This window comes from Thermobia domestica, chromosome 17 (assembly GCF_964235325.1).
Source record: "Thermobia domestica chromosome 17, izTheDome1.hap1.1, whole genome shotgun sequence".
NCBI lineage: Eukaryota > Metazoa > Arthropoda > Insecta > Zygentoma > Lepismatidae > Thermobia > Thermobia domestica.
The window spans coordinates 58,958,837-58,981,603 of NC_137470.1; positions in this window are offsets into that span (position 1 = coordinate 58,958,837).

Consider the following 22,767-nt stretch of genomic DNA (forward strand, 5'->3'; position numbering starts at 1 on the left):
ATTTTGATATTGATATTGATATTTTGTATTGCTGCTATTTACATTGACAATATAAATATGAAAATCAAAGTATATATGATACTATTGCATATAGTATAGAATTATGTGTACACTGAGAAAAATCCGTTATTCGGACAGCGGTATGTTGTACAAATATATGGAATCCTTACGATTAGTACGGAAATCTGTACGGAGCATACGTTATCCATATACTACATAGTTACTGCCTTTTTCTCATTTAGACATATCATGTCGCTGCAGGGTGTCTGACATCTAACAAACTTCCGTATACTACACATGTATACGTATATTATATACGTCAGCTATATATTTCATACATCCATTTGTATGTGAGATTCTGACCGCCTATGGACAGTTGTTTCTTTCATCATGAGTGACGTCATTGAACAAAGAACAACTGTCGTTTTCTTGCGAGTCGGCTTATGCATATCGTATCATGGCATGGGAGGTCGTAACACCCCTCATTCTATATCTTCTACTTCGTGCTGTTAATACTTTACTACGCAACATGCTCTTATTAGTTTATTATAAGCTTCATATATTTACTAACTACCGAACGATATTTGTAGCCTCGGGCATTAAATTGGTGAATAATAATAATAATAATAATAATAATAATAATAATAAGATGATGATGATGATGAGTCATTTACTGAACGAGTTTGTTTACAACTAAAAAGAACACAGGAAGGAAACAAAAGAATTAGTAAGTACAACAGTTATTATAACATCAATTAAATATTCCTTTAATTACCGATTACTTTAGTATAACTCGCTTTAAGTTTAATATATTAGTAACATGTTAACGTGACTTATTGTTGATGATGAGATAGGTGATAATGGTTGAATAAAGTTGGATGCAACAGGAGAATCCCAAGCACACAGTGTTTGTCCACCAAAAGCTCACTTGACAGCACTGATGCCAATTCCTTCAGAGCCGTTTTCCCTTCACAAGCTTCAGAATTTCCCTTTTCCGGACAAAATTTCCCTTCATCCAAACCGTTCAAGTACTGTATTTAGTAAACGTATTTTTAATCGTTTTCGCTTCCACCCCCTCACCTCCATCTTATAACCACATACAAGCAGATACCTGACAGCCTTCCTTTGAGCTTACGCAGAATTTGAACTTGATTTGTTGTTTAGGTATCTAAGGCGTCGCGATAGAGGAGGGGGAAGAATATGGAAAGGTGTAGGGTAGGACCTATGTTAAAGGTGCAATATCTGCATTTGCCTGGTGTGACTGCGGAAAAACCCTATAAATACCTCGGTCAGGACGGACACCCTAAATAAATCATAAAGAATATAAAATAAATATTATATAAATTTAATTTTTATCCTAGATATCATGATAGATTTTATTATTAATGTAACCTAAGGTACAAAGAAAATATTAAGTATATATTTGGTATGTACTTACCTAAGAACAGCACTCCCATATTTACTGAAACGAATACGAACAGTTACAAAGAAAACTCTAGCTGCTACTGTCTTTGGCTGTACACGAGGAATGTTCGTAAGCACAATACAGAGTTTAGAGATGCGAAATTCTTAAGAATTTATAATTCTGTGCGCACAGTTACCAGAAAATTTGTAAACTTACACAAACACACACACACTAATGACCCAGTATTCGCCCATATATACATATTTATATTCACGACACACAGATTTTCTTCTCTTACATCGAATAATCCTCTTCACAATCAATTTTCTGGTTGGGAAAAATATCTTCTGATTGGGAAAACCAAACTGTTATAGTAATTGGAGTGATAATTTAATTGAGAAATATTTCATCTTATTGCATTGCATTTAATTCAACAAGAGGAAGATTAATTTTGATAAAAGATTTTAAATAAGCATTGTTGTAATGTTTCGAATTTAACTGAATATGTTGATCGATGTGTAATGTTGATAAATATTAACGAATGCAAAGCAAGATAACTTGTGAGAATTTATATGAAATATGTGCAACGGATTATGTTTGGAATAAATACGACGTTGAATATATACTGAATTTTAATGAGATTAATCAGATACGTAAATACATCCAATCTATAAATGATTGAAGAGAGGTTCAAATTTCCCTGCATTATTGAGAGATTACAAGCAATTTCCCTTTTTCCCTTTTCTCCAAAATTTACTCAAAATTTCCCTGCGCCAAGGGAAATTTCTCTTCAATTGGCATCACTGCTTGACAGTGGCTGAAATTGACCTATGGACCAAACGCGTAAGAGTTGAGCGCTGTATTGGGTCCAAGTGCTTTTCGTGAAACACTGAAGGGAGGGAATCAATTTTGTGAAGATAGGCGAATAGCACAGAGAGTTGAGGCACCAAATGTGATGGAGGGGGAGTTACTATCAGTCAACTTCACTTAGTTTTACTATGCATGCAGATTCACTAGCTTATCTGACCTACTTTTAAGCGCGTAACGTTCCAGTTTTGGATGTTCGAAATCTGAAAATATTGTGTTGATAGGTTTTCGCCAAAAATACTTTCAATATAGAAAAGTAATTCACGTGAAATATATTTACGACGTTAGAAGGTCCGTGGCATTATTTACATCTCATAGTTTATAAAAGGTATAAATAATACAATGTATATATGTACTGCATGCTGTAGACTTATAACATGAATAAAAGTTTGCAATTTTATTAATAGAGGCCGCGATGGTAGAACATTTACCTCTGGTGCTTGGGGTTCTTCGTTCGATCCCAACTCGCGCCACGTGAGCTTTCTGGAGGACAAATATCGTGTGCATGTTTTTTCTCGGGATTCTCTCGTTTCCTCACACTTTCTTCATTTCACCATTTCATTCATTTCTCTTCAACACTGCCTCTTTTAGCCTAGCCAGCATAACCGTAGGATGTAAAACTTAGAGATTTCATTTCATTTCATTTTTGGAGTAGTGACTTCGACTTTATTCAGCGGAAAGTCAAAGTTTGGTTTGGAAAAAATCATCGAAATTAATTTATTTCTTCGGAAAATTCGATTACGCCGTTTTAGTGTTTTAAGTTCTTCTAATGTCCTTTTAACACGCAACCACCTAGTTATGTTACTGCATGTAAAGTATTGCTTAAATTGGAGCTTTTGTACAGGGCAACTGTAGTTGCTTCCTCTAAAACTGTAGTTGCTTCCTCTAAAACTGTAGTTGCTTCCTCTATTATTAAATAATGAGTTACATAGCCCTATTTTAGATATCGTATTTGAGACAAGAGATTAAATTTCCAGTAATTCTTTCACAGAAATATTATCATACAGGAAATTTTGTCACGATTATTTTTCACCTTTGTTGAACTAAATAGAGGCAAAGCATAAGCGTCTTTAAATATAGCCTTATGGAGCTATTGAGAAGTGAAACATGGATGGTGGACGGCATTTTTTCAATGGTTCCTTTTTTAAAAAATCACGTATATGTTATTTGAGGTAAGACTTCCTTTACTAGGTGTAGGCCTACGCCTTAATGCACTGCAACACACAAAAATCATATGAAGAACTGTTTCGTGTGGTGGTGCATCAGTGCAATGAATTTAGTGAATATCCAGACCCTGTAACTGTGGTTATGGATTTCAAGATAGAGGAAATGCGGCTGTAAAAGCAACTATTGGAAATTCAAGTCGTATACACCGTTGGGTTTTTCATCTGACTCAGTCAACATGAAGGAAGGTCTAAGAGGTTGGACTCACAGAACGGTACAAGAGTAATGAAAATATTCGTCTATTTTGCGAGAAAACGAATGGATTGGCATTTCTTCTCATAGCAGATGTGCATCAATTAATACAAGAGAATTCAGAGGAAGAGCTGGAACTTCTGGACTATTTTGATAGTACTACGTGTCCGGCGCGTATTGCCGTGTTAAAGCTTGATCTGGGAATATTCGCTTACGTAATGTGCCCCTTCTATATTTCCCAGACACTTGGAATATTCACCAAGCCACCCTGAACAGCAACTAGCACAAATAATATTTGTGAATCGTGGAACTAGAAGTTTCATCATTTGGTAGGAATGTCCCACCCAACTATTTGGAAGTTTATTCATGGAATTCAACAAGGTTGCTCTTTTATATATTCCGATGCACATTTCTGAGGATCCATTTCGCTACAGATGAAAGAAAGTATGCAGACATGAATGAGTGAAAAAAATTGTTCGCGCCAAAAGAAAAAGGCCAAGGATACAAAATCTTGACACTGACTTCACAAACAATAAAATATAAATATACAGCAATTAATAGGGTCTATAAATAAAATGAAAGCTATATGCACAAACACATCATTTTGATCACTCGTGAAGTTAATGATGTGATAAATTAACAACTTACGTCAGGAATTTTATGACACTTTTGGTTTCCTCTTGCGAGAGACGTGACCATATGAATATGTGTGTCAAAAGAATGTAATTTCTGCTGTCATCGAAATAGCATATTGAATTCATTACGGTACTTCAAGCTAAATTCTGTAATCACAATAAATTTTAATCGAAGTTATCATTTCTCATAAGTCATTGTTCAACATTCATCAAAATGGGAAATAAGTAGCAAATAGGAAGTTCAGCTGTTAGTATTTCAAAACTAATAATAATAATAATAATAATAATAATAATAATAATAATAATAATAATAATAATAATAATAATAATAACGGGCTTGTAAGAATGGAGTCAACAGATTTTGGTGAATTGGCCTCCGAACCTATGTGGTCAATAATAATAGTAATAATATAATAGTTGTAGTAGTAGTAGTTCATATTTCTAAAGCTTATATTTCATCTACAAGTGTTTTTCTTATTAGGCATATTGTACGTATAACGAATAACCTATCTCCTTTTGCTTTCCTGGTGGGAATTGACCCCTTTTCATTTTCTGTTGCGAATTATCCGTGACCCGGTTATATATATATATTGCCCACTAGCCCGGTCAATGAAGGGAAAATGTCAGAACAAATTTGTAGCAAGATGAATTATCTACCAATCGTTAGCACACATGTAAAGGTATAATTTCTCAAAATTCTCCTAAATTCTCCCCGATGCTTATCCCGCTATTCCCTAAACCTCCCTGTGAAGCGTTTATGGCATCACTCATATCTTCGTTACTATATACCCTAGCGTGTTCACTCTTTTTTTCCGCCTAAGATTACGTAGTACAAATACGATTCAGTACAATTTATAGCTGGAAGTAACTGGTTAGGGGATATTTGTAAAAATCGAGACCCCCTCCCTCTGGAAGCGTTTACGGTATCACTCATATCTTCGTTATCGTACAGTGTGGCTTGTTTGTTCGTTTTTCATTTTATTTCTAAGACTACTTCTACAAAGAAGGTTCACTAAGATCTTTAACAGGGAGTAACGGTTTGGGAGATATTTGTAAGATGAATCGTGAAAACACCTGCTCGCATCGTGAAACACGGGCCAACAGAGCTAGCATGGCGTAACAACTTACTCGTTATCCCATCTCCCTTCTCTGATATTACTCTTGTCTCACTTTTAGATGTGATTTAATTAATGGATAGAATAGAAACGTTCGTAATATAATATCATCTTTTGATGTTAAAATATACTTTCAAAAATAATCAAACACAAGCAGGTTTCTAATCCTGAGAGAAATCCATATTCCATGAGGAGTAAAATATATAAATTAGTCCCTAACGGAGCGCTTGTTTAAAGGCTGTAGGAAAAAAATATATATAAAACTTCTTTCAAAAGGAAGATTCTGGGTGCGTTCGCCACTCCTTAGTGCCGCCTCTAGAAGTGTGGAGATAAATACGAATTATGAAGCACTGCAGTCCACACTTTTAGTTAGCGAACCAAATATCGAAAAATGTTTCAAGTTTATTTTTCAAACCTGCCCGCCCCCTCAAAAATTCCTGGATCTGCCTCCGGTATCGGCTGTTGCCAATTAATTGCTAATAGTCATAGCGTACCTTTTGAAATGATTTCAAACGTTCTAAAGTCCGTTCGCACATGCACCCTTTTACTGTGCGCCCTGGAGCAACTGTTCCACTCGCTCCATTGTAGTTACACCACTGGCCCAGGTCATACTAATATACTAAAAAATGTGATATTTGGAAGAAAAATCATTTTAATATGATAGCAAGGAATCAGAAAGGATTTTAAATTAAAATACCAACTCAAATGGGGAAGCGGTAATGGGTGTTCAAATGTTTTACCGAGAGTATTTTAGAAATCCCTTAAGTAAGGGACGTGAAACTCGGCATATCAACTCCTTGTTATAAATAATTGAACACATGCTGCAGCGTTGTCAAAAATTTCGATGTTGAAGAGGGAATGAAGTCCAATTTCTTTAATATTTCAAATTTTGCGATTCTTTGTTTAGAAAAAGGTCAAATGTAAGGATTTTTTTAAATTGGAGGTGTGTAATTCTGTATTTGAATTCTTAATTAAAAATAGTGAATATCTGAAAGCCACATAAATGTGAAGAAAAATACAATATATAGATAGACTTCATTCAGGTGATTCAGGTAAACCCATTTGTCATCCAGGCAGAATCCTGTAATGAGAAGGTTCACTATTTGTCCACTAGAGCGCAGTGCTGCATGGGTGGAAATGTCTTTCTTGCTTTCAAGAAGTTGATATGTGTAGACAGTAAATAGAAAGATTGGGTTTCAAGATTTTTTTATGACAGCTACATGTTCTTGTACAAGATCTTTTATGGTGTACACGGCCCTTTAATGACACCCCTGTTCTGTTGGGGTGGGCGGATGGGTGGGCGAGGCCATCCATAGGGTGGGCGGTTGCCCACCCCCGCCCACTCTTAGCGCCGTCCCTGCCTCGCACTTTATATATCAGGAAGCATACCAATTTCAGTTCAAATACCACGTTTCATGTCTTCGACTTTGCGGGATCCCGAGATATAAACATCTTAGTATAATAATAATTGTAATATCCACCTTTATTCTCTTCCAAACCCTTTTCTTTCTTTTTAGATCACAATCAAAAACTCTGAAATATGTATCTAATTATTGGGATTACAGAGTAAGATTTATAATAATATTGTACAGTTAGTACTTTGGTCCATCCCGTCCGTTACTCCGCACGAAACTCTTGAACGAAACTAAATTTGACTTCTGTTTTTTTGCAATTGATAGCTAAAGTAACTACCTCGAAAGAGTTCGTTAGTAGAGGATCATAAACCAGGAGGTTATGGATCAGAAACCAGGAGTGGTAGAAATCAACCATTTTTTGCTTTTAACGTTGATCCTGTAAACCAAAAAAGGTAATAGATAGCAAGAAATGGTTTCCGGCAGTCGATTTAGCATCCCAAGAATACCTTTCAACTCCATCCTTAATACTGTATTGAAATAGAAAGTGGCAGAAATAAACAAGTTCCCGCTTTAACATTGAATGGGGAAAAACTGTAATATATAGAGAGAAGCAGTTTTGGGAAATCGACTAAAAGATTCCAAGAACACCTTTCATTTCTATCCTTAACACTTTGATAAAGCTAGAAGCGGTAGAAATCAACAATTTTCGGTTTACTTTTCATTACTGTGGAGCAAAAGCTGTAATAGATAGCGAGAAGCTGTTTTCGACAATCGATGAAGCATCCCAAGAATACATTTTGTCTTTCCATAACACTCTAATAAAATCAGAAACGACAGGGTGTCTACTAAAATTCCAAAATGAAATTTCATGACCTTTTCTTTAACAAACCATTAAATTTAGTAACATTCTCAAAAGCGAATTTTAGTGCGACTTGGGCCAATTTTCACGCACGTGATAGAAGCGTGCTTTACTTGTGATTTGGTAGCGTCTAAAACTATATGCGTTTTTGGTGGTGAATTTTGACACTTTATAGAACAACATTTACAAGTATGTACTTATATTTGTACAGATAAAATGAATCGTGACCCAAAAGCAAAGTTTCTTGACTTTCATGGCCATTTTCTGATTTCGTGACTTTCTTTAATCCTTTTCGTGACCAATAGACACTCTGGTAATCCAGTATGACTTCCAGGTTCAATGTAATATACATAGAACATGACCTATAAGAGACAGCTAGAAGAGTTTTTTTTTCTTTTTAAAAAAATGAGTTAGCGTTCTTAAAATAGGTAGCGTTCTTAAAATACCATCTCTCCTTTTACCGTGTAATCAAACGTAATTATTAGAAATCAACCACTTCCGGTTTTAACGTTCATCGTTGTACAGTCTTGTTCAAGAAATCTTGACCACTCTCCCTGCTATGAAAGATGATATTCTTGCAACCGCAAAAGGAAATTATAATGCTGTGGCTCTAAATAAACTTCTTAATCGACCAAACAAAATTCACATTTATTTGATTCAATTCGAACTATAGGTAAGACCACAGGCCTTTTCAAAGAGAGAAGAATGGCAAAGTTTTATTGAACAAGACTATATGACAAACGGCAATAGATAGACACGGTTTTTGTATTCGATTAAGCGCCCCTAGAATATATTCCATCTCCACTATAATCACTAGTAAATAACACTAAGTGGTATATATTTACTACAACTTCTGGTTTCAATTTTAATTGAAAAATATTGGGTGGTCCTGTTTACTGTCTTTAAGTGATTTTGTTTTAAATGAGAAGTCCTAAAGCCAAATTTCATGTTTGTAACTTTCAGAGATTATGAGATACCGATATGCTATTATATGAGTAATAATTCCTATTCTCACCTTTTCCTTCTCCTTTATTACTAAGATATAAAAGAAATGGTGAAACATGTGTTAAATTATTTTAAATTGGAAATCCAAATACCAAATTTTAAGTTCACAGTCCTATACGTTTCGGAGATGAGGGTATCTTATTAAAATAACTCTCACCACAATTCCTTCTCTTTTCGTGAATTTTCAAAAATTTTTCTTACTGGTACCCCAAGTCACAAATTCTATGTAGGTGTTAATTCAAAGTTTCTAGGTAGTCCTTAGAGCAGTGGCTCCTAATCTATGGGTGCGAGTCTCTGACAGAACTAAATTTAAAACTACAAATATTACGAATGTTGTAAAAAACATTAAATTAAATATTTAAACACGAAACAACTATTCTGTAAGAACTGTAGTTTCATTGACAAAACTGGTAAAATATAATATTCCACTGCACTACAATGCTATGCAGGAATCTTGCTGGAAATAAATATAAATTTGTGAGAATATGGCTATTATTATTTACTATTATTATATGCAAGCCCGTTTTTCGTACGGGTAGAATAGGTTTATGGGAAATATTTGAAAGTTATATTTGATCACTCTTTCCCCATTACGTAACTTATTTGAACAAAAGTGAAATAAAACCCCTAGCTCGACCATGTTCAAAAATGTGTTTCATACGATGCAGTATTTATTCTTTGCAAGAAATCTAAATTCGATTCTACTTTTACGATTCTTTTATTTCGAAGTGAGTTGATAAAATAGAAATGTCCCACATGCTAAATATGTTTAAAAATTCATTTAAGACGTTTCAAACACTTTGCCACACTGTAACCTCTTTTGGAAGCAGAATTTTCGAAAACGCTGGGGCATGTCCACATGATGACCTCGTTAAGTAAAAAGTTATATACCTAGTTTCATCCCCTTGGCTTGGAAGATATTTAATTTTCGCCGTATATATTAACTCCTCCACCCTCTTAGGATACGAATTTTAATGAAACTGACATGGTTAAGAAATGGCTTCAGCCAAGTGCTAACTATGTTCTAAAATTCTCAATCATTTTTCATGAGATGAGACGGAAGTGGAATTTCCTAGAACACTGGGTTGCGTGTCTACTTGGTTTTTATATTAAATTTCATCTTCATACATGAGAGATTTGAAAGATACTGTATTTTTAGCAAATATTTTAGACTTTGACCCCTCCCCTTAGGATACGCATTTCAGTGAAAGCGATATGATGAAACCATGCTCTAGAGTAGTTCTAAATATGTTCAGTAATTCTCCTCGAACATTCTATGATGATGAGACAGCAAACGCCGATTTGAATGTCGAGAAATAAGTAAATTAATTCCTCCCTCCTTCTGCTTAAAAGAAGAATTTTGAAAACTCTGAAATGCGTATTCCATTCTTTTTAGTTCAGAGTTGGTTTACGAAATTTCACATTACGAATTTAACCCTTAATACCGCAAGGTGTGTCCAATGGACACATAGCTTTGAATTTTTGGAAGCTGTATCTTTCTTATTTTTAAAATTTTCTTTTCCTTCTAGGTATGCTTCGAACTACTCAATAGCATTATACTACCAAAGTAAGTTCGTTCTTGGTGCTGATTTGTGTTGCATATGGCGGGATTAAAACTTTTAGTTCGTTAACGTCACAAGATGTGTCCAATGGACACATATTTAAAATGTATTGAATAATTGTATTTTCAATGTTTTTGAATCAATTACCAGACGTTTTATCATCCTCCCTTTCTTATTTGTGTTCTTCTTTCGTGTTTTCTTCCTTTGTTTGTCTCTTTTTCGATATTTATGTTGGTAAACTTTAGTAAACTATCTTTTGTATGTATTTGCTTTCTTGACAGATGTGGCTGACAATATTGTTATGTGCGTTTAGTAATTCATTTGTTTTCCCTCGCTTTTGTTTTGGTGGATATTGTTCCAGATTATTTATCTTTTGAAATATTTTCTTTTGTGTTTGTGAGTATACTTTATGTGTAAATATTGCAAAAAGAAAACTGAATGATACAGAATTCGGACAAATACTTGCTGATGATGAATCGTGTTCTGATTACAGTATACACTCAGATGAAGAATTGCTTTTCAATGGAATACTTGAAAGTGATTCGAGTGAGGCGGATCACGTGAGTAATGTAAATGAACATGAAGATCAAGAAAGTGTTTCGGATAGTGATAATGACATTCAAGTACCTTCTCGTTCAAGTGTAAGTGAATATGTAAGTAGAAAATGGGACCCGTTGGAATAAGGACGTTCCAACTACCGAATTAAAAGCACGAAATATTGTAAGAGGCGGTTGCAATAAAGTAGTTCTTCCTGCTAACTGTGAAATAAAGGCATCCCACTTATTCGTTGGGGATGATATTATAAGTGATAATGTAACAAACTCAAATGCAGAAGCTAATCGGGTCTATAGGAAAAAGAGGGGAAAGGTGTGGAAGATGTGTGATTCTGAAGACGTTTTAGCATTTATTGGACTAGTTATGACTGCTGGTCATCTGAAATGGAAAAACGTAAACATGAAATTCTCTATGGAATAAGAAGTACGGTCCACTCTTATTTCGCGCAACTATGAGTTATAATAGATTTATTTCTCTACTGTCTTTCATCAGGTTTGATGATAAAACTACTGGATCCGAAAGAAGGAAGAAGAACAAACTTGCTCCGATTAGAGACATTTCGGAAAAGAGTTGCAAAAACTTAACAAAATATTATGTTCCTGGTAGTTGTCTAACAGTCGACGAACACTTTGTTGCCTTTAGAGGTCGTTGTACTTTCAAACAATACATCCCGATAAAGCCGTGTAAGTACGGTATGAAAATTTGTTGGATATGTTACTCCAAAACCCATTACCCACTGAAAGGTATACCTTACTTAGGCAAAGAAGGAAGAAAAAGAGCAAATAAGTTAGCTACAGAAGTTGTTTTATCCTTAGCCGAACCATAATGTCTAACTAACAGAAATATAACATGTGACAATTTTTTTACAGACATGGAACTCGGAAAAACCTTACTAAAAACGGCCTGATAATAGTAGGCACTGTGAGAAAAAACAAACAATTTGTTCTTGAAGAATTCACACCAACCAAGAACAGATTTGAGCAATCATCTGTCTTCGGGTTCACAAGTGATTTCACATTAGTTTTCGATTGTCCAAAACCAAAAAAGGCTGTTATTCTTTGTTGTTGATAAAGAAAAGAAGTCAGAAAGAATACTGTATTATAATGAAACAAAAGGCGGCGTTGATACTTTAGATCCATTAGTACACTGCTACTCCTGCAAAAGGAAAACCAATCGATGGCCTCTAGGATTCTTTGTGAATCTTCTGGATGTATCTGCTGTTGCCGCCTATGTTGTGTGGTTGAATATCAATCCGTAGTGGAACATAAGAAAAGCGAACTCGAGGCGACATATGCTTCTTGTGGAGTTGGCGGAATCCTTGGTTCTCCCTCAAATCCAGCAAAGAAGAAAATTAGGACTTCAGAGACCTGTTCTTATTGCAATCGACGTAACACGTGATGCTTCGGCAGCTCAGTCAAGTGTATCGTCTGCAGATGTTGACACACTGAAATCTACGCCCAAGAGAAGATGTTACGTGTGTAACACTAAAAAGTCCAGAATACAGAGACAAGTATGTGATATTTGCAAGAGGAATGTCTGCTCTGAGCACTCAAGTGTTATCAGAAAGTGTCTGAAATGCTCTATAGGTAAATCTTAAGGTAAAATATACAAAATTTTAATATCAATGATATATCAAAACATATGTACTAAGATAATATTTGTGCTGAGTTTTTCAAATAAGTCGTTTATCTTACATTAGATACTTGAGGATGGAAACCCTCAACAATATATATGTTTTTTCTTATATTAGTATGTAAAATGTAATGATGTTAAATGTGTGAAATGTTGAATGTTTTGTCACAATACCAAACAAGTCTATGAAGAAAACATTAGTGTTCAGTTTTTTAAAGTAGTTGTTTATCTTTGGTAGTACAACGAGATGGAAACACTGAATATTATATATATTTTTCCTTATATTAGAGTACTTTGATGTTCAATGTACAACTTAACCCATGTTATGTCAATAATATACAAAAATATATCTATGAAGAATACATTTGTCTTTACTTTTGCAAATTTGTTGTCGCTTATCTTTCATAATGCAAAGGGGTTGGAAACACTGAACATTATATGTTTGGCTTATCTTAGAATGTATTGATTTTAAATACATATTTCTACAAAATTACAGTTAAGAAAAAATAAAATATTAAAGTTTTGAAAACGAAATGAGTTAAAAAATCGCAATGTGTCCATTGGACACACCTTGCTCTTTTGTGTAACTAAAATACCTTGCGGTATTAAGGGTTAAGCGAATTTCACATTTCATGATATTTTCTGAATAAATAGTGGTAAATTTTATTATTATAGAAATCGTCTCTTTTCTCCATCTTTAAGAGGGGAAATTCCGGAAACATACGTTCAATTATTTATAGTTAAGAAATCAAAGCCAAATTTCACACCTCAAACGTAAGCAAATGCAGAAATTTTAATAGGTAGACACTATCCTCCATTCTCATCTTAGGACAGAATTTTCGGAAAACCTAAACATGTATTGGTTCGTTTCTAATTGAGTTTAATTTTGAAATTTCACGTCTCCAATATAAAGAATTCTTACATTTATCAAGAGGGTATTATGATGGCAGTAGAAAATAAGAATGGGAAGGTAGTCAGCGAGAGAAATGAGGTCATAGGAAGGTGGAAAGAATACGTTGAAGACTTATATGAGAGTAGGGATAGCCTAAATGTTGAAGTAGAAAATGAAGTAGGCGAGGATGATAAAGGATTTAGTATTCTTAGGGATGAGTTTGAAAAGGCTATATCCGAGATTAGAAATGGAAAGGCAACTGGAATAGATAACATACCAATCGAATTCATTAAAAATATAGAAGACAAGGGAAAGAAAGAATTGTTCGGATTATTCAATGAAATATATGAAACCGGAGAATGGCCAAAAGACTTTCTGAAAACGATCATAATACCGATGGCTAAGAAATCGAACCCAAAGAGATGTGAGGATTATAGAACTATTAGCCTCATATCTCATGCAGCTAAAATTCTGCTCCGAATACTGAACAGAAGGCTATATGAAAGAACGAATAAAGAAGTTGAGGAGGAGCAGTTCGGGTTCAGAAGAGGCAAGGGCACAAGAGATGCAATTGGATTATTAAGGGCGATCGGTGAAAGATTTATAGAAAAAGGGAAAGAGGTGTATGTTATATATATTGATCTAGAAAAGGCGTTTGACCGCGTGAATTGGGAATTGTTGTTGGGAGTTCTAACGAATATAGGGTTGGAATGGAAAGATAGAAGACTAATAAGAAACTTATACATGAACCAACAAGTAAGTGTTAGGATAGGAGAAGAACTGACGGAAGAGAGTGCAATTGGAAGGGGACTTTGACAAGGATGCTGCCTCTCGCCAATACTATTTAATGTCTATCTAGAAGAGATAGTGAAAAAGAGTTTACATGATGATGATGGCATTTCGGTAGGAGGTAGAATGATTAAATGCATAAGATTTGCAGACGATATGGCGCTTGTTGTAGAATCTGAAAAGAAAATAATTAAAATGTTAGAAAAAATGAGGAAGGGCTTTGAAGAATATGGGATGAAAATAAATGTTAGAAAGACGAAAGCCATGGTGATTGGAACGAAGGGGTCTGTGTCAAATATAAAAGTAGGAAAGGAGAAAATAGAACAAGTGAATAGTTTTCGATATCTGGGTAGTATTCTTAGTAATAACATAAAGTGCGAACTTGAAATAAAAGCAAGCATAGGAATGGCGAAAGAAGCTTTAGGAGGAAGAACAGTCTGTTTTGTGGGACCTTGAATAACGAGTTGAGAAAAAGACCATAAAATGCTTCGTGTGGAGTGTTGTACTGTATGGGGCGGAAACGTGGACATTACGTAAAGGTGATGAAAATCGACTGGAAGCCTTCGAAATGTGGGCGTGGAGAAGAATGGAAAGAATTAGTTGGGTCGAGCGGATACCGAATGAGAGAGTGTTAGAAATGATGGGTGAGAAAAGAACACTTTTAGAATTATTAGGAAGAGGAAGAGAAACTGGTTGGGACATTGCCTAAGAAGAGATTGTATCATGAGGGACGTCCTAGAAAGTAAGTAGGCGGGAAAGAGAGGGAGGGGGCGAAGGAGACTACAATTAATGGATTATATAAAAACAGAAGGATCATACGCGAAGACGAAAAGGTTAGCGGAGGACCGTGAAGCATGGAAGCTTCTCAGCTGCGGCAAGTGACCTGCCAATAAAGGCTGAATACCTATGATGATGACATTTATCATTTTCTAAAAATAAATGAAATAAAATACAGTTGAAAAATTAATGTTATACGAATTACTCCTTTCTTGTTTAGGTGCGGAATTTTCAGAAACTATGAGAAACATGTTCAGTTTTTTTTTATGGTTAGTTTATATGCCTAGTTTCATCTTCCTTACCTCAGGTATTAGCAAGAAACACTATCCTATTTACGCCCCTAAGGATACATATTTCCAAAAATCCTTCTTTATCCCTTGCTTTCGTCAAAAAGAGTATTCTTGCTAATTATAGCATTATGGCTTGGTTGATAATGAGTAACTCACTTATGCTGTCTTATATACAGTGTAGGTTATTATTATTATTATTATTATTATTATTATTATTATTATTATTATTATTATTATTATTATTATTATTATTATTATTGCTATTACTGATGATTTGAGAATACAATGCTGCAAATAAAATTGCAGAAACGGTCAAAGACATCGCGAATGATGTAGGCGTGAAGTATGAAGGGTTTAAGAATGTGGGCGCTTGTTAAAAATGTTGGAACAATTGCCCTAGAAGATCCCAAAACTTTAATTTAGAAAACACAGCGTCTTGTATCATTTCCTACTTTATAACACTACAACGAATACTCTATAAGAACGTTGTACTTCTGTTAAATTACCTCGCTGAACAGTACTAAATGATCACCGAAGGCTAACATTAAATGGAGGATTCACACAACTAGATCCGCTTTTTCTTGAGTTAACTAAGCATTAAGTATAATACCGAAGTAGCATTATAGATAAAGTGAGACTGTAGAAAAAATGAACCTTTCCTCTAACAGTTAAAAGAATAACAGAACATAGACGCGATAATAATAATAATAATAATAATAATAATAATAATAATAATAATAATAATAATAATAATAATAATAATAATAATAATAATTCAATTTCTTAAAAATAGTATTCAAAAATAAATAGAGGAAACTGCAGTCTGGTAATAATTATAAGGAACCAGATTAAAACGTATTAGCTTTTCTCAACACACTGAGGAAGAGAAAAGTTGAAAGTAAGAGATGAAAGGTAAGAAAGGAATTAGTAAGAAGAATGCAGTTGGTCGAGGATTTGAAAAATGGTATCAAATATTGGGAATAAAAGAGGAAGCTGAAGACCGAGAAAGGTGAAAGAATTATTTCCAGACCAGAACCTAAGAAAACACACAATCAAACTCACATCTCCCATTAGTCCCAGTACTTGCCAGCAGGTAGAATACTTAATAATAATAATAATAATAATAATAATAATAATAATAATAATAATAATAATAATAATAATAATAATAATAATAATAATAATAATAATAATAATAACAGACCACGATAGCTGCTGCGACAAAGTTACTGCGCACGATAGCTCTTGAAAGAAAGCAAATTTTTATTTTATTTTATTTTATTTATTTTTTTGCAAACTATGGGTAGAGTAATTATTTCGGAGGAGCTAGTTAATTGAAGTGATCCATAAACCAAAAGTGGTAGAAATCAACCTTTTCCAAGTTTTAACGTTGACCACTATAAAACAAAAACGGTTTTCGGCAATCGATTAAGCGTTTCAAGAATATTTTTCATCTCCTTTCGTTACCAACCGAAAGTAGTAGAAATAAAGCATTTCCGGTTTTACGTTGAACACTATAAAGCAAAATCGATAAATAGTTACGAGCGGCTTTCTGTAATGGCAAATCCTTCAGATTGGATCTGACAAGAGTTTACCGAGAAATAAATTACCACACGCAAATCAAGCCCAAAACTTGGCCAAACTCGACCAGCAAATGTAGAGCTCTTAGTTAGGTTGAGGGCTGCCCACCACCGAATTTTGTTCCGATTCGGCCAATAGTTATCAAGAAAATGCTGCTGGCTAATTAAGTAGTTATCGAGAAATAAGGTATGAAACGCAACCCGCGTCCACCCTGTTCTTGGCCGAGTTTGACCACAGAATATGCCAGTACTTATTCCTTAGGGAATGGGCTAGTAGCTCACAAAATTTAGTGAACATCCGGCTAGTATTAAATTTAAAAATAAACTCTAGTAAAAATCGTAAAGAGGATTTTATGTAATATGTTCTCAATTAATATGGATACCGGAATTTGTATCGTATTTCTTTCAGTTCTGGTATTAATACAAAGATTACTGTCGAGATGGAATACACTCTTGCGGTACTTAATGAATTACATAAAATCCCATCTAGCTCTCCAATCTATAACACTCAATTTATAACCGGAAGTGATTGATATATGCCACTTCTGCTTTTAGTATAAAGGTTAGAGTCGAGATAGAACATATTCTTGGGACACTAAATGATTATAGAAAACCGCTTCTCCTTATCTGTTATCTTTTCTAATCTATTGCGATGAACACTAAAACCGGAAGTAGTTGTAGTTTGCTACTTCCGGTTGGAGTTTAAGAGAGATAATAACTTACCTGTTTCCACAACGTTAAATTGATTCCATAAAACTGCTTCTCCCTATATCTTATAGTTTATGCTCTATGTAAATTAAATTGAAACCTTAAGTTATAGGTGATTTCTACACTTCCCTTTTACTAGGGTGTTAAGTACGAAGATGAAAGTTACTCCTGGAACGCTTTATAGATTGCCGAAAACTGCTTGCTACTATATATTATCGTTTTCGCTCTATACTATATATTACTATTTATTACACTTTTCTCTCTATAGTGATCAACGTTAAAACCGGAAATGGTTCGTTTGTACCAGTTCATGTTTTACTAGAGTGCTAAGGGTGAAGACGTAGACTAATCTTGAAACGCTTTTTCGGTTGTCCATTCTCGATGGCTCATTCGTACCTCTGCCGGTTTTATTAGACTATTAAGAATGAAGATGAGAGTTGGCTATGAAACGTGTAATCGATTGCCAACGCTTTTCCCTATCTATTACCGTTTTTGTTCTATAATGATCAACATTCAAACCCGGAATGACATATTTATACCACTTCCGGTTGGTGAATCTTCTCTATTAAAGAACTCCCTCGAGATAATCATTGTATCTTTCTATTGCAAAAACAATTTAAAAATTCACATCCGTCCAAATGTCATCGTACGGAGTAACGGACGGACGTTTGTATCCTCGTCGCCAAAAGTGCCTTTACATCGCCGTGACGGGTATGTGATTGCGCAGTACACCAAGGAAGGGATAGTTGCATAAGAAATTGTGATTAATTTTGAAGAGTTTTTATTTTGACTAGGGAAATAACGTAGGTATAGGGAGTAAAGGAACAGATTTGAAGCGTCAGTACACTGTCATCTCTGAAAAGATTCGTATTCTCAGTTTTCAATTTATTGTCTTATATGTTAAATTAATAACTGCTAACAATTAGTACTAGCGCTTTTTACTCTTCAGAAATTTACTACGACATGTTCGCAGGACACTTTTCTAAGTCCTAGGTGTGTGTGTAAATTATTTCATTCGCTTCACTGACCTTATTTGAGAATGGAAACTAATTACACTGAGTGTGAATATGTCTCGCTGTTGTCAAGCAAGGGCCGTAATAAACATAAATAAGGTTCTTATTATTAAATAAAACACAGAAGTATTTATTGTGTTTATAGCACAATATAATACAGTAACTAAGCAACATGATAATCACTAACACCAGCAGAATTTTTTCCAACGGGAGGGGGGCAAAAGGCCCATATAGAGTTGTTCGATTTATTGCCCTATAGATTATATATATTGTTTAAATTGATAACATTTATAATTGATAGCATATATCTTCTTACTTTTTAAAGTCGCCGCTGTAGCCTATTAGTCAGAACATTCATCTTCAGACATGATGTAGAGAGAAGAGAAAGAAAGAGATATGACCAGTACCATAACTAATTTTACTGCGCCAGGGATCGATTAATAATCAATTTACTCATACCCGCCGCCTGCCCCAGGCATTTCAGCTGCTGCGTTATATATATAGTTCCATGTCAAAAGGGCCAGACAAAAGGGCGAGGACAGAAAGGTCCGAGTCAAAACGGCAACGGTCAAAAGGTCCCGCGACATAATGGCTCAAGGCAAAACGGACCCACGTTAAAACGGCCCTGCGTCAAACGGACCCGTGTCAAAACGGGCCCCGCTACAAAAGAGACCGAGTCAAAAGGGACCTGGTCGAAAGGTCTCCGTAACAAAAGTGCTCGAGTCTAAACGGCCCCGCGTCAAATGGATCCGGCTCAAAAGGGTCCTGCGACAAAAAAGACCTGAGTCAAAAGGGTCCTGCATCAAACGTTCCCGAGTGAAAACGGCCCCGCGTGAAAAGAGCCCAGGTCAAAATGTATCCGGGCAAAATAACACGGGTAAATGGCTCCCCACGCGACAAAAGGCCCCGGCTAAAAACGGCCCCTGGTCATGAGATCTCCACAACAAAAGTCTCTGTGCCAAAAGGGGCCGAGTCAAAACTGCCCCGCGTTAAAAGGAGCCGGGTCAAAAGGGCCCGCGACAAAGTGGCCCTGGGTCAAAAGAGGCCGGGTTAAAAGGACTCGCCTCAAAAGGGCCCGAATCAGAACGGCTCCGCGTCCAAAAGGCCTGGGTCAAAATGTCTCCGCGACAAAAGGCCCGAGTCAAAACAACGCCTTGTCAAAAGGGTCCGGCTCAAAATGACTCGATTTTAAAAGGCAGTGCGTCAAAAGAGCCCGGGTGAAAATGACCCCGCCTCAAAAGGTTCCGTTTCAAAACAGCCCAGCGTGAAAAAGGCCTGGGTTCAAAGCTTTCCGCTACAAAATGACCAGAGTCAAAAGAGTCCCGTGTTAAGAGAAGTCGAGTCAAAAAGGCCCTACGTCAAATAAACCGTGCCAAAAGGAGTCCGCTACAAAAACGCCCGAGTCAAGAAGGCTCGGGTCAAAATGTCCCGCGACAAAAAGATCCGAGTCAAAATGGCTCTGCGTCAAACTGGCCCGAGTAAAAACGGCTCTGCGTTAAAAAGGCCTGGTCAAATGGGCCCGGATAAAAGGACTCCACGACAAAAATGCCTGAGTCTAAACGGCCCGGGGTCAGAAGATTTCCACGACCAAAGGACTCAAGTCTAAAGGGCCCGGGTGAAAGGGTCTCCGCGATAAAAGGGTCCGAGTTTAAACGGCCCCGTATCAAAAAAGCCCGGGTCAAAAGGACTCGAGTTAAAAGGGCCCTTCCTCGAAAGATCCTGGGTCAAAAATACCCCGACTTAAAAGGGCCCTATGTTAAATGGACCCGTGTCAAAACGTGCTTCGCTACAAGAAGGCCTTAGTCAAAAGGTCCGGCTCAAAAGGTCTCTGCAACAAAAGTGCCCGAGTCAAACCGGCCCCACGTCAAACGGTCCAGGGTGAAAAGGATCCCGCGAGAAAAAAAACAAGAGTCAAAATGATCCTGCGTCAAACGGGCCCGAGTAAAAATGGCCCCGAGTTAAAAGAGCGCAGGTCAAAAGGGCTCGGGTAAAAGGGCCTCGCGACAAAAGGCTCTGAGTAGAAACGGCCCCGCGTCAAAATTGCCCGGGTCAAAAGGCTCGAGTTAAAAGAACCCTGCGTCAAAAGAGCCAGGGTCAAAAGGACCCCGCCTCAAAAAGGTCTGAGTCAAAACAGTCTAGCGTGAAAAAGACCTGGGTCAAAGTTCTCCGGGACAAAATGACCAGAGTCAAAAGGGTCCCGTGTTAACAGATGTCGAGTCAAAACGGCCCTACTTCAAATGGACCGTGCCAAAAGGGGTCCGCTACCAAAATGCCCGAGTCAAAAAGGCTCGGGTCAAAAGGTGCCGCGGCAAAAATATCCGAGTAAAAACGGCTCTGCGTTAAAAAGGCCTGGTCAAAAGGGCCCGGATAAAAGGACTCCACGACAAAAGTGCCTGAGTCTAAACGGCCTGGGGTCAAAAGATCTCCACGAGCAAAGGACTCAAGTCTAAAGGGCCCGGCTGAAAGGGTCAGCGAGATAAAAGGGCCGGAGCTTATACCGCCACGAATCAAAAGATTCCGGGTCAAAAGGACTAGAGTTAAAAGGGCCCTGCGTCGAAAGATCCCGGGTCAAAAGGACCCCGACTTAAAAAGACCCTATGTTAAATGGACCCGTCTCAAAACGGGCCAAGCTACAAGAAGGCCTTAGCCAAAAGGTCCGGCTCAAAAGGTCTCAGCAACAAAGCTGCCCGAGTCAATCCGGCCCCGCTTCAAACGGTCCCGGGTGAAAAGGGTCCCGCGGGAAAAAAACAAGAGTCAAAAGGGCCTCGCGACAAAAGGCCCTGAGTAGAAACGGCCCCGCGTCAAAATTGCCCGGGTGAAAAGGCTCGAGTTAAAAGGGTCCTGCGTCAAAAGAGTCAGGGTCAAAAGGACCTCGCCTCAAAAGGGCCTGAGTCAAAACGGCCCAGCGTGAAAAAGGTCCGGGCGCAAGGGCCCCGCGACAAAAAGACACGAGTCAAAAGAGTCCCGCGTCAAAATAGGGTTCCACGTGTAAAAAGCCTGAGATCAAAGCAAGAGTGGAAATCAGGCATGCACAAGGGGATAGTATTCCCTTTGTAAGTTGAAGTGTTTGTGCAAAAGAAGGAAAAATATCTGTAGTTATTAGTAACAAATAGGAAATTTGAATGGTGATATTTGTTTTGTTTGGTTGTTGATTGTTCTGGAACAATCGCTATTGCTTAAGTCGTTCTCCATTAAAGTTTGCTTGCACTTCCGACTTTCTGAATTTGTATTCACGATACATAGCCTAATCAAACTCTATCAATTATTGACTTTCTCCTTAGTTCTAAAATGTCATTTCTACCCCTGAAGCAAATACAGAATGAAAAATATTCTGTGGAAAAGATTAGTATAATGTTGCTGTGAGAAGACATGTGGATCTGTATACAGGTCATTGGGACAGAACAATAATAACGACATGCGTAGACGCATCGATTTGGAGTGGATGTTTCCTTCTGAGTACTCATATATTTATAGGGAATATATACTTGACACAGCATGTCATTTAAATGTATGTAGTACGTGAATTCCGCCATATTGCATATCACACAATATTATTTTAAATGTAAAAGGTTATGATTTTACACTTCAACCTAGGATTGAATACTCCCCCAAATGAGAATGTGAACTCATTTTTTACACATCATTTGTTTGGAACAAGGAGTGCTATGTTTGACATATGTATCTAATAGAAAAAAATGTATCGTGAGAGGGCAGTAACAAAGAGACCCATGAACGGAGCAAAAGAAAATGTTACAATTTGACATTGGTGTAGAAACAGCATCCGTGTAACGTGGGTTCCTGTCACCGCGGCATGGCGCGTCCTCAGGTTGCGGATCGAGGAGAAGGCCTCTAGATATAGAGGTTAGCTGCGAATATCTTGAATAAGCAGTCGCGGACAGCCGAATAGGAGTGGTCCTCTAGCTTGGGATTTGGGCAAGGCTAACAACCTCATCCTGTAAAAAAATCACTTGTTCAGAAATATTCACAAAAACCTCGGACAAGGACTGTTAACTTGGCACGACCTCAGCAAAAGAAAATGGACATGAGATTTGGAACTTGGAATATTAGAAGTCTTTATAGGGCAGGCGCGTTAAAATCCGTAACGAGTGAGTTAGAGAAATACAGGATGGAAGTAGTAGGAGTTCAGGAAGTTAGGTGGGAAGGAAATGGATCTGTGAATTCCGGAAATTTTACTTTCTTTTACGGGGAAAGAAATAAAAATCACCAGTTAGGAACAGGATCTTTCGTTCACAAACGAATACTACCACCAATTAAACGGATTGAATTAGTTACTGACAGACTTTCTTTTACT